This window comes from Sphaerodactylus townsendi, linkage group LG02, assembly GCF_021028975.2.
Source record: "Sphaerodactylus townsendi isolate TG3544 linkage group LG02, MPM_Stown_v2.3, whole genome shotgun sequence".
Lineage (NCBI taxonomy): Eukaryota > Metazoa > Chordata > Lepidosauria > Squamata > Sphaerodactylidae > Sphaerodactylus > Sphaerodactylus townsendi.
Window position 1 is genome coordinate 155943064 of NC_059426.1, and position 15371 is coordinate 155958434.

Here is a 15371-nt window from a genome sequence, read left to right on the forward strand (position 1 = left end):
TCGGTAATATATTCATTTTCAATACTCCTATTTTCCCTAACAAAGACAGATTTAATTTTTCCCAAATTTTAAGATCTTTTTTAATCTTATTCCATTTTTCTGAATAATTATTCTCAAATAATTTTAAATTGGATGCCATTAATTTAATACCTAAATAGCTCACTTTTTTCGAAGTTTGTCCCTCCCATATAGTTTCTAATAATACTTTATCATCATTCCTCATATTTTTGACTAATATTTGTGTTTTTTCTCTATTCACTTTCAGTCCGGATACTGTCTCAAATTCTTCTAATATCTTTTTTAGTTCTACTATTGATCCTAATGGGTCTTCCAATATTATCACTAAATCATCCGCGTATGCTTGGATCTTAAATTGTTCCCCTTTAATTTTTGTCCCTCTAATACTGTCAGTTTCTTTAATTTTTTCTATCAAAATTTCCAATACTAAAATAAATAATAATGGAGACAAGGGACAACCTTGTCGGGTTCCACATTCTATTTCACAGTTTTCTGTTTTTCCCCCATTTATTATAATCCTCGCCCTTTGTACTGAATATATTTGTGTAATCCACTGTCTGAATTTATCACCAAAATTTTTCCTATGTAAGACTTCATTTATCAAGTTCCAACTAAGGCTGTCAAAGGCTTTGTGCATGTCCAGGAATAACAACGCCATTTGTTTATCCGGGTGGTTTTCGTAATAGTCTATAATATTTACAACTATCCGGATATTATCTTTCATGTGCCTGGTTGGTAAGAATCCGGTTTGGTCTGGGGAGATTGTTTTCAAAAGAACATATTTTAATCTGTTTGCCAAAATTGAGGTGAAGATCTTGTAATCAGAGTTTAGGAGAGATATTGGCCTATAGTTCATTGTCTCTGATTTGTCTTTTCCTTCCTTCGGGATTAAAGTAATGTTCGCCATTCTCCATGACTCGGGCACACCCTGTTTGGCAATATTGTTGTATACAATAACTAATATTTCTATAATGTCTTCCAAGAATTTTTTATAGAACAAATTCGAGATGCCGTCTGGGCCTGGTGTTTTATTTAATTTTAATTTTTTAATTGCTGCCATAATTTCTTCTTTTGAAATATCCTTATTTAATTGATTTTTAAAATCATCATCTATCTTATCCCATTTGTAATTCTTTAATTTCTCATTATTTATTACGTTAATTTCCTGAATACTTTCTTTTTTCTTATATAATTTTGTATAGAAATTTTTAAATTCTTGTTTTATCTTTTCTTTATCTCTGGTTTTCTGTCCATTAACTTTTATTTCTTGTATGACATTCCCCAGCTTTCTTTGTTTTAATTTCCAAGCTAACCATTTATTTGGTTTATTTGCATGTTTAAACCAGAACCTTTTGGTATCTAAGATACCCTTATTTACTTCTTCTAGTAACGCTGTCTCATATTGGTGCCTAATGAGATATACTTCTTCCTGCAGTTTTTTATTTTTGTTATCTTTTACTAAATCCTTCTCTTTGCTGTTTAGAACTTTCTCCAGTTCTTCTAACCTAGCCTTCTTGTTTTTTTTCTTTCTCGCTTTTATTTCAATGAGTGTGCCCCTAGCATAGGCTTTAAAAGCATCCCATATTACGTTCCAGTTCTCATAATTTTTTGTATTAAATTCAAAAAATTCTTTCCATTTATCTCTACAATCTGAGACTACAGCATCATCTAGTAATAAATAATTATCTAATCTCCAGTTTCTTTCTTTAGTCGGATTTCTCCGATCCACTTCCACCATCATTGGATTATGATCTGATATTGTATTGATTTGAATTTCCGACTTATCGCACCACATTAAAATATTTGTTGATAACCAAATCATGTCTAATCTAGACCACGTTTTGTATTTTGGAGAATAGTAAGTAAACTCCTTTTCCTTCTGATTCTTAAATCTCCATGCAACCACCAGATTGAAATATTTCACTCCTTCAAAAAAAGCTTCTGGTAACTTTCCCCTGTCCTTATCAATCCATTTTTCTCCATATTTCTTATCCAGATCCTGGTTAACAAAGCCATTCAGATCACCCATTATCATTAAATCCTCATAATTATCTGTTATTTCTAATATTTTTTTAAATAATTTATCATAGAATTCTTGTTTCCCAGTATTTGGTGCATAAATCCCCACCAACAATACTTTTACCTCATTTATTGTCACCTCAACCATAATAATACGGCCCTCTTTATCTTTATACCACATATTCGGTCCTAAGCTTTTATCTATATACAGTACAATTCCTGATTTTTTCCCTTTTTCTCTGGCAGCTACAAAGTTCATGCCTAATTTATCATTCTTTAAGAAGTTACAGTCTTTTTCAACTATATGTGTTTCTTGGAGGCAAATTACTTGTGCTTTTTGTCTTTCCAGAAAATTATAAACCTTTTTCCTTTTAATGGGATTATTCATCCCGTTAATATTCCACGTTATGCACTTTATCTTATTCATTTTATTTAATAATTAAAATAATTAGAGCTTATAATCAAAAATCAAAATAAAATACTCCAAATAGTTACTACTTCACTATACCAAGAGATGTTATAACTTCACATCTTAACAAGCCAGAATTATTACCATGCCATATATGGAAAGAGATAGAAAAGAAAAGACAGAACATCTTCATAAATAATACCCTTTTTAGTTAGTAATTCATATATCAGTTAGTAATTTTTAGTTAATAATTCATTCACATCTCTACCTTCAAGTTCATTCTCTAAATTCTATTGTTGGGGAATTATTTCCTTCTGTTATTGTACTCATATACTATACCCAAATTACTTTAATTCTTTTTTAAATTTTTTCAGAAAATCTACTGCTTCCATTTTGTTCCAAATAGATCTTCTGGTTCCTTTAAACTGAAATGACACTCCAATTGGAATCTCCCATTTATAGTATATATTTTTATTTCTCAAACTTAAAGTTAAATCTGCAAAGCTCTCTTCCTCATATTCAGTATTTTGATGGCACTTCCTTCATTATAATAATTTCTCTCCCCACCTGTAAAGCTTTTTCATAGTGTCTGTGTAAAATTTCATTCCTGAATGATTTTCTAGTGAAACCTACTAGAATATCACGTGGCAGATTTCTTTCCTTGGCAATCTTAGAGTTGATTCTAAAAGCCTCATCTAGCTCATATATTCCACCTCTTGGGGAGAGATTTCCTACAAATTCTGCCACTATTTCTGTCATCTTATCCATTAACTAACTTCTCATTTTCTTTGTTCAGGGATTTTTCTAAACCTTTAAAACCGTTCTTTTTTTAAGCTTCTAATTTCCCATTTTAAATTGTCCATTTCTTGTGCTTCTCTTTCAACATCTAAATTCCCCCATTTTCTCCACTTGTTCCAATCTCTTGTCCATTTGTTTCCAAGTCTTCTTTAATTTTGATTCACTCCTTGTTCCAGCATGCCGATATTTTTTATTTCTTGTTTTTATGTTCACCAACCTCCTCCAGTTTTTTTTTACATGATTATTTTGTCTCTGACGCTTGTTTCCGGCTTATTTGTTCCAATTTTGCCCAGACGTCCGTCATATTAATTTTGTCCGGTGTGTTCGACTGTCCTTGATTCACATGTGCTGCTTGTGCACGATTTTGTTTCCTGGGCGTCATATCCCTTAAAATCCACAGTCACAAATCAGAAAGACTGGATGAGAATTTATGTCTTAATAGGAAATGGTCTTTGGGGCACCGTAGGATTTCTAAAGTTATTGCTGTGCCACTGTGGTCTATACTCTCAATAATTCCTTGGTATGTACTGGCTTGAAAAGATCATTAACCATTCATATAGTTTACATAATTTAAATTTTCAAAATGCGATCCGGGTAAAGCACTGCCTACTGGCTCTGTAACTCAGCTGGGCTTTCTCCGCCTTCCCCTGCTGCCGAGACCGCTGCCCTCACTCAAGTTCGCCGCCGGATCTCTCCTGGCGCCCGTCTCTGGTTATGGAGGTGGCTGCCTTCCGACTTGGCCCCTCTAAGTTGGTATGCAGAGGCACCCCAACACCTTCCCTCTTCTTGGGGTCCGCCTCCTCGCCCTCCCGAGGAATCAACGAAGCGTCTCGCCACTCACCCCCAGTCGGGTGCCTTTAAGCCACTCCCTGGCCGTTCACAGCCGCTGGCAGTTTTGCCTGGTGCTCCTGCCGCCTCTCAAATTCTTGGAACACAGCCGGAGGTCCTCCTGTAAGGGTTCTTTTGTAATCAACTCCCTGGGATATTAATAGTAAGCAAACTTGCCGTTTTTTTACTTTTGCAGCTGAGTTCTTGAAAGTGGCGCTCGCAACCGAGCGTCTCGCCCTCCCGGAAGTCGCACCGGAAACCCGACATAATGTTCTCAACCACTGCACTTCAACTGACCATACTAACGTTCGTCAAAACCATTATTTTGGGCATTACTGAACATGGTACTTTGATACAAGAGCATTTGTAGTTCATTGAACAACCATAATCAAACTTTCAAATAGAAGGGGGAAGCAGGGCTAGATAGGTACTAGGACCCAGGCACAGCATTTTAGAACAAAGAAGTTCCGACATGTAGAATTCTGTGGTGGAGGAATATATTATCTACTAACATCTTTTTGTGGGACAGAGTATAATAGTTATTGATGGCTCTCTCCTCCATGAATTTATCTTTTAAAGCTTTTTATGCGTATGGCTATCACTTTGTCCACTGTCAATGAGTTCCCCAGTTTAATTATTCATTGAATAAAAGAGTATCTCTTTTGCCTGTACCTTCTTGTAAGGAAAGGTGAGAATCGGCCAGACTGCCAATGGATCAACTTGCAAGAGTTACAACCTGCAATGCCAAGCAGCAAACCCTAGTTGCTGAGTAGATCCACCTGCATGCAATCAATGTTCCCCTCCAGATGTTGGATTTTGCAGGTGCCAGCCAGCCCCCTCAGACATGAAAAGAGTTAACTTGCTGTTTGTTTGCTGTAACCAGGTCAGTCAAATTACCTTGTAACAAATGGGGTTTTGAACGTAGGATTTTTTCTACAATGTAGGTGTTTTTTGCATAATTAGTATAATGCTTGTTTGACAACTGTGTATCAGTGGGTACATAGAAACAGGGGGAGCTTTGGATAAAAGGCCAATTGCTCTATGTTTCCCTAGTCACTTTTACTTCTGATCTCTTACACTAGTCACAATGTAGTTAATACAGTGGCTGTAGCAGTAGTTAAAAGTTAAAAGACTTGAGGTGGCTTATGATTAGTTAAAAGGCAGCTTGAAGAAGAAGAAGAGAAGAAGAGTTTGGATTTATATCCCCCCTTTCTCTCCTGCAGGAGACTCAAAGGGGCTTACAATCTCCTTGCCCTTCCCCCCTCACAACAAACACCCTGTGAGGTAGGTGGGGCTGAGAGAGCTCCAAGAAGCTGTGACTAGCCCAAGGTCACCCAGCTGGCGTGTGTGGGAGTGTACAGGCTAATCTGAATTCCCCAGATAAGCCTCCACAGGCGGCAGAGCTTCGAATCAAACCCGGTTCCTCCAGATTCGATACACAAGCTCTTAACCTCCTACGCCACTGCTGCTCCTTGGTTGGAAAAGTTATTATTTTTCTACTTATGTATTCCTTTCCTATTTAGTATTATTTAGTAAAGAACATTTTATAAAATCTCACTCACAGTGTGCAGGCTCTGTTTGCGTTCCTTGCATTATTCTGCTAAATATGAATTATGGTGATGAATATTAGTATCTAACCCAACACCAGACACTGTGAGTGGGGTGCCACGCAGGAAGAGTGAATATTCCCTGAATGGAATATCTGTTTTCTTTCTGCACCTACCACAAAACCTGGCCCTGGGTGTGAAGACCCATGTGAGTATCTGTGAGTCTTCAAATACAGGCCTTCTTCAGCCGTACACGAAAGCCAGGACTTCATCTCTGACGGACTGAAGGTGCAGGATAAAGTTGGAGGAACAGACCTGGGAAAGAGAAGGCAGAAGCAGTTGCAGCTCCCCCCTTCTCGGGTTAACTGGGGCACATTTGAAGTTAAACTCACATTGTCCAGGTTGCAATCTGGTGTCCACTAAGCTCTGATGGGGGAATGTTGCTAGGCTAACATATAAGCTGGAACCAGCTGTCGAAACAGGTAATGCAGGCTCACCCACGGAACTCTGCGTTGGGCAGCTGCAAACACAGCAATATTTAAAATAAGGGATGCTTTGCAACTTAGTGTTGGATAATACACAAATGTTACACACCCTTTGTTTAACCCCCTTAATCGCTGCATAAATCTGACAATATTAAAGGCAAGGCATTTGGGCAGGCTTTGATCAAAGGTCTGCCCTGCGGTTACATGAGAAAACCCCACCCTTTTCTTTACAGCGTAATTAAAGACAAACTATTGCTTTCTGTACAACCCCAGCCAATCCAATCCTTCCAAGCGTCTGTGTTAGTAGAGGCACAACAAACTGGGTTGCAAAATCCACCCCACCCCCCGAAAAAATCTCACCCTTCCATTGTGTATACTGGACTTGAGCCTCCTCCTGTCATTAAACAGGGCTGGGCTACTCAATACAGCAAAAGCGAGAAGCCCCATTCTCCTGTGAGTCATCTTCATTGTACGCAAGCTGCTGGCTTTGTGGGAGGAATGCAATTAAATTTCTTCGTCTCAGGATGGATTTTGGTGAGCGAGGAAGGGGCCAGGCCTACAGGCAGGGTAGAGCTTTACTCGTCCAAAGTCATAATTCGTTCCTGTCAAGCACAGCCCATAATAAGATACATCTGCTTGTTGTTTTCACGGCCTGTGATGAAAAAGTCTTGGGACAGCGTTAACTCTACAAAGCACATCAGGGTGTCAGTTCGAAAGAACGGCCTTTTGGTCCAAGGAGCCACGCTGGACCACACGGAGCAGGATTGAAAAGTAATCTCCTGTGGCTGTCATCGGAGTCTCAGCCTGATACACAGGTTGGGCCCAAGTAATAAAGTAGAGCATGCTCTTGAGCACATGCAAAATGCCGCTTGCCAATAACGAAAGCCATGCAATTCCTTGTATTAAGAAGACCCATCCAAGTGATACAAAACTGTATGCTGGCTTGAAAGTTCTCTTGAATATCAGGCTGAATGTTTAAAATTAAGGAGGGAAAGGCTTTTACCACCCTCCAGGTAGGGTCTGAAGAGGAGGAGGAGAAGAGTTGCTTTTTACACCCCGCTTTTCTCTACCTTTAAGGAGTCTCAAACTGGCTTACAATCTCTCTCCCTTCCTCTCCCCTAAGCAGACACCTTGTGAGGTTGATGGGGCTGAGAGAGTTCTGAAAAAATTGTGACTAGCCCAAGGTCATGCAGCAGGTTTCCTGTGGAGGAGTTGGGAAACAGTATCTCCCAACTCCATGATTCGAAGCTCATAATCCCATACTTGGTGTGCCATTAAGTTACTCTTTGAACAGCACCCTGAACCATCACTTTGTACTAAATCCAATTGCTCAAACAAGTCACTGTGCTTCCAAGAAGCTCTTAGAAAGTCAGGAATCCTCAAAATAAGGCTTATGCAGATACATGCCCAGAGTTCATATAAAATTAATGAATGCTTGAATGATAAAAAGGTGCATCTGAGCTAGCACTTTTATTACACTGCATTTCATCTTGGTTTTTTGTTTTTTTAAGAATTGCTGTTTGAGAACTTCCTGAAATTATGTAGATACTCTTCCTTAAATCTTGGGCACTGCCTACAAAATCACCCCATAAAAGCTGGATTCCTGTAATTTAATCCAGGCACCATTCTAAAAATTCATAAAGGCCTCAACAGGGGGCCAGGCAAGAGTTTGAAGACGGAATTGCAAAAATCACCATCTCCAATAAATGGGCCAAAAGAAATGAGCAAACAGTGCAATCCATTGCACACCTACTCCCTTCTCTATACATTGAAATCAATGGGTTTAAACAGGAGTAACTGGGATTAGGACTGTTTGCACTATTTAGTGGTTGAATGGGTGCAGTGGTGAAAACTAATGATTTTAACTGGGGGGGGGGGAGTCCTAATAATTAGGGAGAAAAAAGGCAGAATAATGGATGGGGAGCGCCAAAAATTGTGTTATGGCAAATCCTAGAAGAAATGTACATCTCTGCAAAGTTTTGCACAAAAGTGGCAGATCACGGAAAGTGAAAGCTCACTGGAAGTCATGTGGGTCGAGTTGGTGCATGTGCAAAGGGCCAGTGCAAAGGAAAGAGCTTAAATACGTAAGGGGGAGCTTTTTGTGTTGTGACACCGCCTATTTTATTCTGCAGAGGTTTCTGATGACTTGCTGAAAATAAGCCTTCCTGTTCAGTTGCAAGTCGCTGAGGAAATGAGAGAGTGTTCGCAGACAGCTGATTAGCTTACACCCTTAATAATCAGGAGATTCCTGGAAGCGCATGGTCTCATGTCTATTTTAATCACCCGTGTCTTGAAAACTCCTTCAAAACCCACTGCAAAGAACTGAGGATCCCTTTAAAAACAAACACATTGTTTATTTTTGTGGTGGGTTTTATTGTGGGTTTTTCGGACTGTTGTGGGTTTTTCAGCTAGTTTTTGTTGCTAATGTTTTGGCCACAAATGTACCCCTGCTGCAATATTCTTTTATGCCATCAGCCGATTGTTGTATCTTGTTGGCCCCTTCTGATAGAAAGCATAAGGGCTCTAGGGAGCCACCTAAAATTGGGTTAGATTTTAATGTATTTATTTAAGTTGTATGTTGGTTTTACTGCATGATCATTGTTTTGTTGTAAACCGCCCAGAGCCCTTTGGGGATGGGGCGGTATACTAAATTTAATAATAAACAAACAAATAAAACATTGTCATCGTCATCTATGGCTGGCATCATCTGAGGCAAGTCAAGGTGAGATGTGTTTCTCCCCATAACACAGAGTGGAGCGGTTGTGTGTTGGGGTATACATTTTGTTCATTCACAGCTGCACCCAGACACATGCAAATGTGCCTGAAAAAATGGACAAAAAAATACACCCCACCCCATAATCACTCCAGACTGTGCCACAGAGGGAAACACATCTCACCCTGACATGCCTCTGAAGATGCCGGCCACAGTTGTGGCCAAAACATTAGGAGCAAAAACTACCAGACCACGACCACACAAGCTGATTGATTCCAGCCATGAAAGCCTTCAACAATATATTGTTTATTACTTAATGCCAGGCAAAACCAGCATGCCTTTTGAAAATGTGTGTGGGTTGCCTAACTTACAAATGGGCGTATAAAACATCAGCCCAAATGCGAATGGCTTCTGAGCACCTTCACCAGTGATGCCATTCAATAGCGACCTGGCTGGCACCCCACCCTCTCTCTCACTCCCTTCGGTTTCTTGGCCGTGTAGTTGCCTGCTTTGGTTGCAAGTGCTAGGGAAGGGAGCACATGTATATGCAGATGTTTAATGAGATGCCAGAGCACATGCTTTGCATGCAGAAAGTCCCAGGTTCAAGCTAAGCATCTTCATTTTCTTTTTTAAAGTTCTAGCAGTGCATAGTTAAAGTGTCTCTTCCTGAAATGTAGACAGCGTTTGCTAGCTGGGTACATAGCACTGGGAAAGACAAAACAATGGTTTAACTCAGTGAAAATTTTACTACAGTGGAAATAAATTGGAGATTAGGAGGAAGGGTAGGGTTCCTTCCTTACCTTTCTAGTGGTTAAGATATACTTTTCTGCACATCTAGCAAGTCTCCTCCCACTGGGTATGTAGAGTTTTGCTCTGCTCTTTTGTGATTGGCTCAGGGATAGAGATATTGGAAGGGGAATGTCTAATTATCAAACAAACATCCAATAAGTGTGATTTGCACATCTACCTTCCTAACTACACGATCAACGACAAAACGGAACAAGAATAGCATTTTTCCAGGTAGTACAAAAAATGGAACTTATGCAGGCTGACTGAGTGGTGGACACCTCTGCAGCAGAAACACAGCATGGAGCCAAGATGCATAATGTGCCAAAGAAACAACAGTACTTTTTGAAAATGTTCACTATACTAATTGTGAGGCCAGCATCCTGATACGCTTATATGGCAGGAGTACAAGTAGTACAACTGAGCTGGGCCAGATGCTTGTGGCTGATGCTTTCCTTTATACCGAACAGACAGGACCAACCAGGCTCACAGATGATGCCCAGGGCCAGCTAGGCAAAAAAATTGCTCCTCCAAAATTTAAGTCAAATCCTTCTGGCAAGGCTGACACAGGGCTGTGTCAACACAGGATTTACTTTTTTACTTGGCAGCGGTTAAAAGAGAAGAACAGATGGCCCAAACCAAATACAGAACAAGGGGAAAGAGAAACACACCAGAAAGAGCTTGCAGATAATGCAAGGGAATGCTCCCATCAATGGTTTTAGGAAGTGAGAACAGGAAGACAACAAAGAGGCTGGAGATGAAACTGGATTCTGTGACATGTATTTTATAGAAACCTGGATGGCCCAGGCTAGCCCGGTCACATCAGATCTTGGAAGCTAAACAGCATCAGCTCTGGTGAGTGCTTGCATGGAAAGCCGCCAAGGAGGTCCGGGGCTGATATTCGGAGGCAGGCAAGGGCAAACCACCTCTGCTCATCCCTTGTCTTGATGACCCCATGGGTTTGCTACAGGTTGGGTGCAACTTGACGGCTCTTTCTACCACCACAACCAGTACTGGGAGTGTCAGGCTGTGCACCAAGTTTGTAAACTGGGCAAAGAAATAAAGAAGACACAGAAAAGCTGAAGGATTAAAATAGGTGTGTCTACATGGAGGCTCAAATTGCCCCTGCTTCAGTTCTGCACGCCAGAGACAGAAACTCAAGATGTTCTCTCAGCGCAGGACAACAAGAATTATCTGACCACTAGCATCTCTCTGTCACCTCTGGAGATTGCATCCCACCATGGTGTTTGTGCTGTTACCCTCTTTGTTTATTTATTTACTTTACAGTCCCCCTTGCTTACAGGGATTCAAGGCCAATTACAAAATGTAAAAATGCAACAGGAATAGCAGAAGTCATACAATACATGCTATAATGGGATTATGAAGTTAGGAAACAGCGCAATACATTTGAATAAGCAAGACATGACATAAAAGTGCAAAAAAAAAACCCCTTGCCTTGCTGAAATTAGAAAACAATGCATTAAAAACAAGAAATGCATGCTGGGAACAGTGCCATAAACTACCGCCCTTGTCCCTCTGCACCATTTTACCACAGTCCAGTTCCCTTTATAAAAAATGCCATCCCAAACAATTCCATTTTGCACATGTAAAACTATGCTCTGTTTACAGTTCCTTGAGCAGATGCTCCTCCTTTTCTGGAATGAAAGCCTGTTTATTCCTCACAGAGACAGGCCTATGTAATAGCCAGTTAAACTATGTGGGCAGGATTCCCTGCCTGAAGTGTGCCAACAACACATCTACTGTGAAAAAGCATCACGTGCCAGGTTGTAATTGTACCGAAGAGAACACGCCTTCTGCACATTAACTCTTCACTGCTGCATATCAAGACATCTAAAATGTTAATGAACGCATCAGGAATACATTTAAATGTTGGTGATAGGCCAGGGAGCTACGAAAACTCCTGGATGGATCATGTTCTTACTTTTCTAAGCGTTGCCTGGAAAGATTATATCTTTTAATTAACAAAGATGTCAAATGGGCCAATAAGGCAAAGATCTCAACACAATGCTTGTAAAACAAACTCAATTTTAGACCTGTTTCTGCATTGCATTCATAATAAGGTTGTGCTATTTGCATAGGATCCTTTAAGCATTCAGAATACATCCTGTTATTTCAACAATGATTATTATATTGATGAGGCATCATTAACAACAATATCGACAACAACAACAAAAAATAGAGCTTCCATTTATCTTCCTCTTTTATATATCAAAGTCTATACTCCTTATCACAGTTTTTGTATTGTGTTATGATCTTATTGTATTATGCCAAATAAAGGCTTGTTGTTGTTGTTGTTGTTGTAGAAGATTTCACAGCTGCCAGATCTTTAGCTGGTTGTTGGCCTTCATTACAATTCGAGCCTCACCCAGAGGCCTAGGAAGTTGTAATGTATCGGCGTAGTATTTGTGCGGATCCCAGCAGGGCTGCCGTCTTAATTTGACAGATGTTAATTTTGTCAATTCGAAGATGTTTCAAGTGCTGCCCTAGTGTTTTTGGGATGGCGCCCAGCGTGCTGATTACCACTGGGACGATGATGATGATGATGATGATGATGATGATGATGATGATGATGATGATCATCATCATCATCATCATCATCATCATCATCATCATCATCATCATCTAAATCTGAACACAGCCAGCAGGGGATGCGGAAGGGTATAGGTGAAGTCATGTTTATTTCAAACAGCTTTTGACATCTAGATTTTAGCAAGCAGTTTTAGATTTTATAGATGTATTTTACTGATTTTTTATGGCATGGCATGATTTTATTGAGTTTTATTGAGGGGGGGGTTGCTATTGGTTTTATTGCACTATTGTATTTTGAAAGCTGCCTTGAATATAGTTATGGAAAGGTGGGGTAGAAATACTTTAAATAAAAAAATCTAGTACAGCGTGAGCTCCTCGGATCTCTGAAGCTAGGGAGGGTGATGGGGGACCACCAAGGAAGACTCTGCAGAGGAAGGTGATAACAAATCACCTCTGCGTCTCACAGACCTTGAAAGCCCCTTGCTGGGGTCTTCATAAGTCGGCTGTCACTTGACAGCACATATTTATAGCCAGAGGTGTGAATCTTTTGGTAAGAGGTAAAGGGCTCTTAACCCTTGGCTAACAACTGTGGCTCTGGATGAACTGACCTAGTTGAATCCCACAACAGGCATGAAGTTATACTGAATGTTCTTTTAGTTGCTGGTTGGTTGGTTGGTTGGTTGGTTGTTTATTTAATGATGGTGTCTGTGTGTGTGTGTGTGTGGGGGGGGGGGGTTAAGTAGCTTTGGATTTCCAGCAGGGAAAAAGCAGGATAGGAATATTTAAACAAACAAATAAATGTCTTGCACATGCAGTGGAGTAAGGTGGTAAAGTGCTAAGAGTAGACGATATAACTTCTAGCTGCTGCACAAATGGTGGCATGATCTCATTTTTCCTATTGCTTTTCCTGTGCTTTTCAGTTCCATTTGTCCATTCACCTCTCTTTTGTCTCTGTTCAGGTTCTCAATGCACACAGGCCTCCAAGCGCACTCACTGATGGAACACCGAACCGAAAAAGAATATCATACAATCATGTAAAGACTCATTTTTACATTATGCATCATCAGTGGCCACCAGCATTTCTGCACACAGGGGCCCTATGCGGGAAAGGGAAAGGGTATGAATGAGCAGAAAGGAGTGGAAGTTATAGAAAACTCCACATGGGTGGCTTCCAGGATGAATTTTAGACATTCTTCATATCAATCTGGGAGGATTGCCGGGCAGAACACCCCCCCCCCCCGAAAAATCTACTTCAAAGTTGGGGGTGGGGAACAAGATATTTTACAGCTCTAACCAGCTTCGCCACACATGAACACATGAATATGCTTGTCATGGAATCAAGTACTGTCTACTACTCAGGCAGTGGTTCTCCATGGGCTCAAACAAACACATTTTGCATCATTAGCTACCGAATCCTTAACTGGAGATGCAGGGGATTGAACACGGAATTTTCCACGCGCCAAACAGATGCCCTCAGCAGTTCCCACCATATACTCTGCAACACTACAAAGGTTGCACGGCGCTCCCCAGCTTACCTTTCCAATCAACACAACTTGAAATGCTAAACAGGGGCAGATTTCATCTGCATAGAATCCTAGAAACGCAGCCCCTGACTCTTGGCCCAACTGCTCCAGTTTCCAAACTGTAGATAGCTCCCCTCCTTCCCATGCTTATGGAAGATGCTTCCCATAGGCCCCTTCTGCCCATGCGGAATAATGCACTTTCAATGCACTTTCAATGCAGTTTGCAGCTGGATTTTTACTGTGCGAAATAGGAAAATCCACTTGCAAACAATTGTGAAAGTGGATTGAAAGTGCATTATTCTGCATGTGCGGAAGAGGCCCTAGATGAAACAGGAGTTTATTACAGGCACGCATCAAAAGTTGAGAACTGGATGGGAGATCACCAGAATACTAGAGTCGTTGATGCAGAGGAAGGCATTCAAGGTAATGACAACCCACTTGCTTTGAAAACCTGACTGGGTTGCCGTAATTCGGCAGCGACGGCACTTGGCACACCTCTCGAAAGCTAGTGGAGTGAACCCATCTCTATTGACCCACAGCGGCTGTCGGAACGAGAGTTGCTTTTCCTTCCCTACTTCAACTGCGCGGTTCTGCAAGATGCGTCCATTACATTCCGATCTGTACCCTCCCCGTCGGTTTCAGAGAGTCGGGGCAAGTTTGCGAGGGCCGTCGAGCAGTCTGCATCGACACTATGGTCCTTGGCTGGCCGGCGGTCATCCCCCGGCCCTTCCCTTGGCATGCATGCCCAGGATAGCGAATCCACCGTCTCCACAACTACCAGCGACCCTCCTTCTTGGAAGGACTATAAATAACCCGCTACCGGGTGGAAGCAACTGCGCGGCCCACCCGCCTCTCTCCTCGACCCCCGCGTGATTTATTTCCCCTTTGTGACCTAATCCGCCCAGTTGTGGGCACCCCCGACTTCCCGACCCACATCGAGCGCGTTCTCAAGCGACGCCCGCGTCCTGCGGGTCAGGCGCGCAAGAGAAAGCGCGCCCGGGCAGAGGGCTCTTCCCGAGCAACGGAGCGCCCTCGGGTGGCTTCCGGACAGCCCACTGATAATAACGAGTTGCAATTGTTACAACTGACTTCGTTTTCCAGTGATCAAAAGGGACCACGAGCTCATTTATAACGACTGCAACCCGTTATGAATACGCCGTGCGGAATCCTGCTTTGCGCCGCCGCCGAGGGAGAGGAAAGAGCAGCGCCACCCTCTCGGCCCCTGTCAAAGTCCCGCTGCGGGACGGGCGCGGCTGCGGGCAGGCAGGCAGGCAGGGCATCGTTTCCTCTTCTCCTCGCACGGAGCCGGCGCTGGAAAAAGTTTCGCGCAAGGGAAGGGAAGGGGCCCCGAGGTGGTCATCAGCAGACGCCAGGCCGGTCCAGACCGCGGGGCGGACGACGCTCTCCCGGCTGCCCGGGCTGTCCCCGGCGCGCGCGGACACTCACCAAAAGCGGGCGGCGGGGAGGCGAGCGGCTGCTGCAACCGGAGGGCTGCAGGACCCGGGGCTGTCGCTGCCGAGTTTGAATCAATGGCGTTGTCGGAGGCTCCTCCTTCTCCGCCCCTTTGCCCTCCGGCTCCTGCGGCGGATCCGCTTGACTCATCGCCCAGGCCGCCTGCCGTCCAATCGGGCCCGGCTCGGGGTGGCTGGGGACGCGCACCGGCTGCGCCTCTAGCGGGGCTCCCCCGCTCCGCTT

The 15371-nt window shown here is 42.4% G+C and overlaps 1 protein-coding gene across 2 annotated transcripts in view; it reads right to left on the bottom strand.

Moving 5' to 3' along the window:
- Positions 1–15358, bottom strand: part of SYNE3 (spectrin repeat containing nuclear envelope family member 3) — a 100738-nt gene extending 85380 nt beyond the window's left edge. For both annotated transcript variants that reach the window (XM_048486345.1, XM_048486342.1), the window contains exon 1: positions 15123–15358. The gene's annotated coding sequence lies outside the window, so the exon portion shown is untranslated. The remainder of the gene's footprint in view (positions 1–15122) is intronic.
- Positions 15359–15371: the final 13 nt, after the last annotated feature.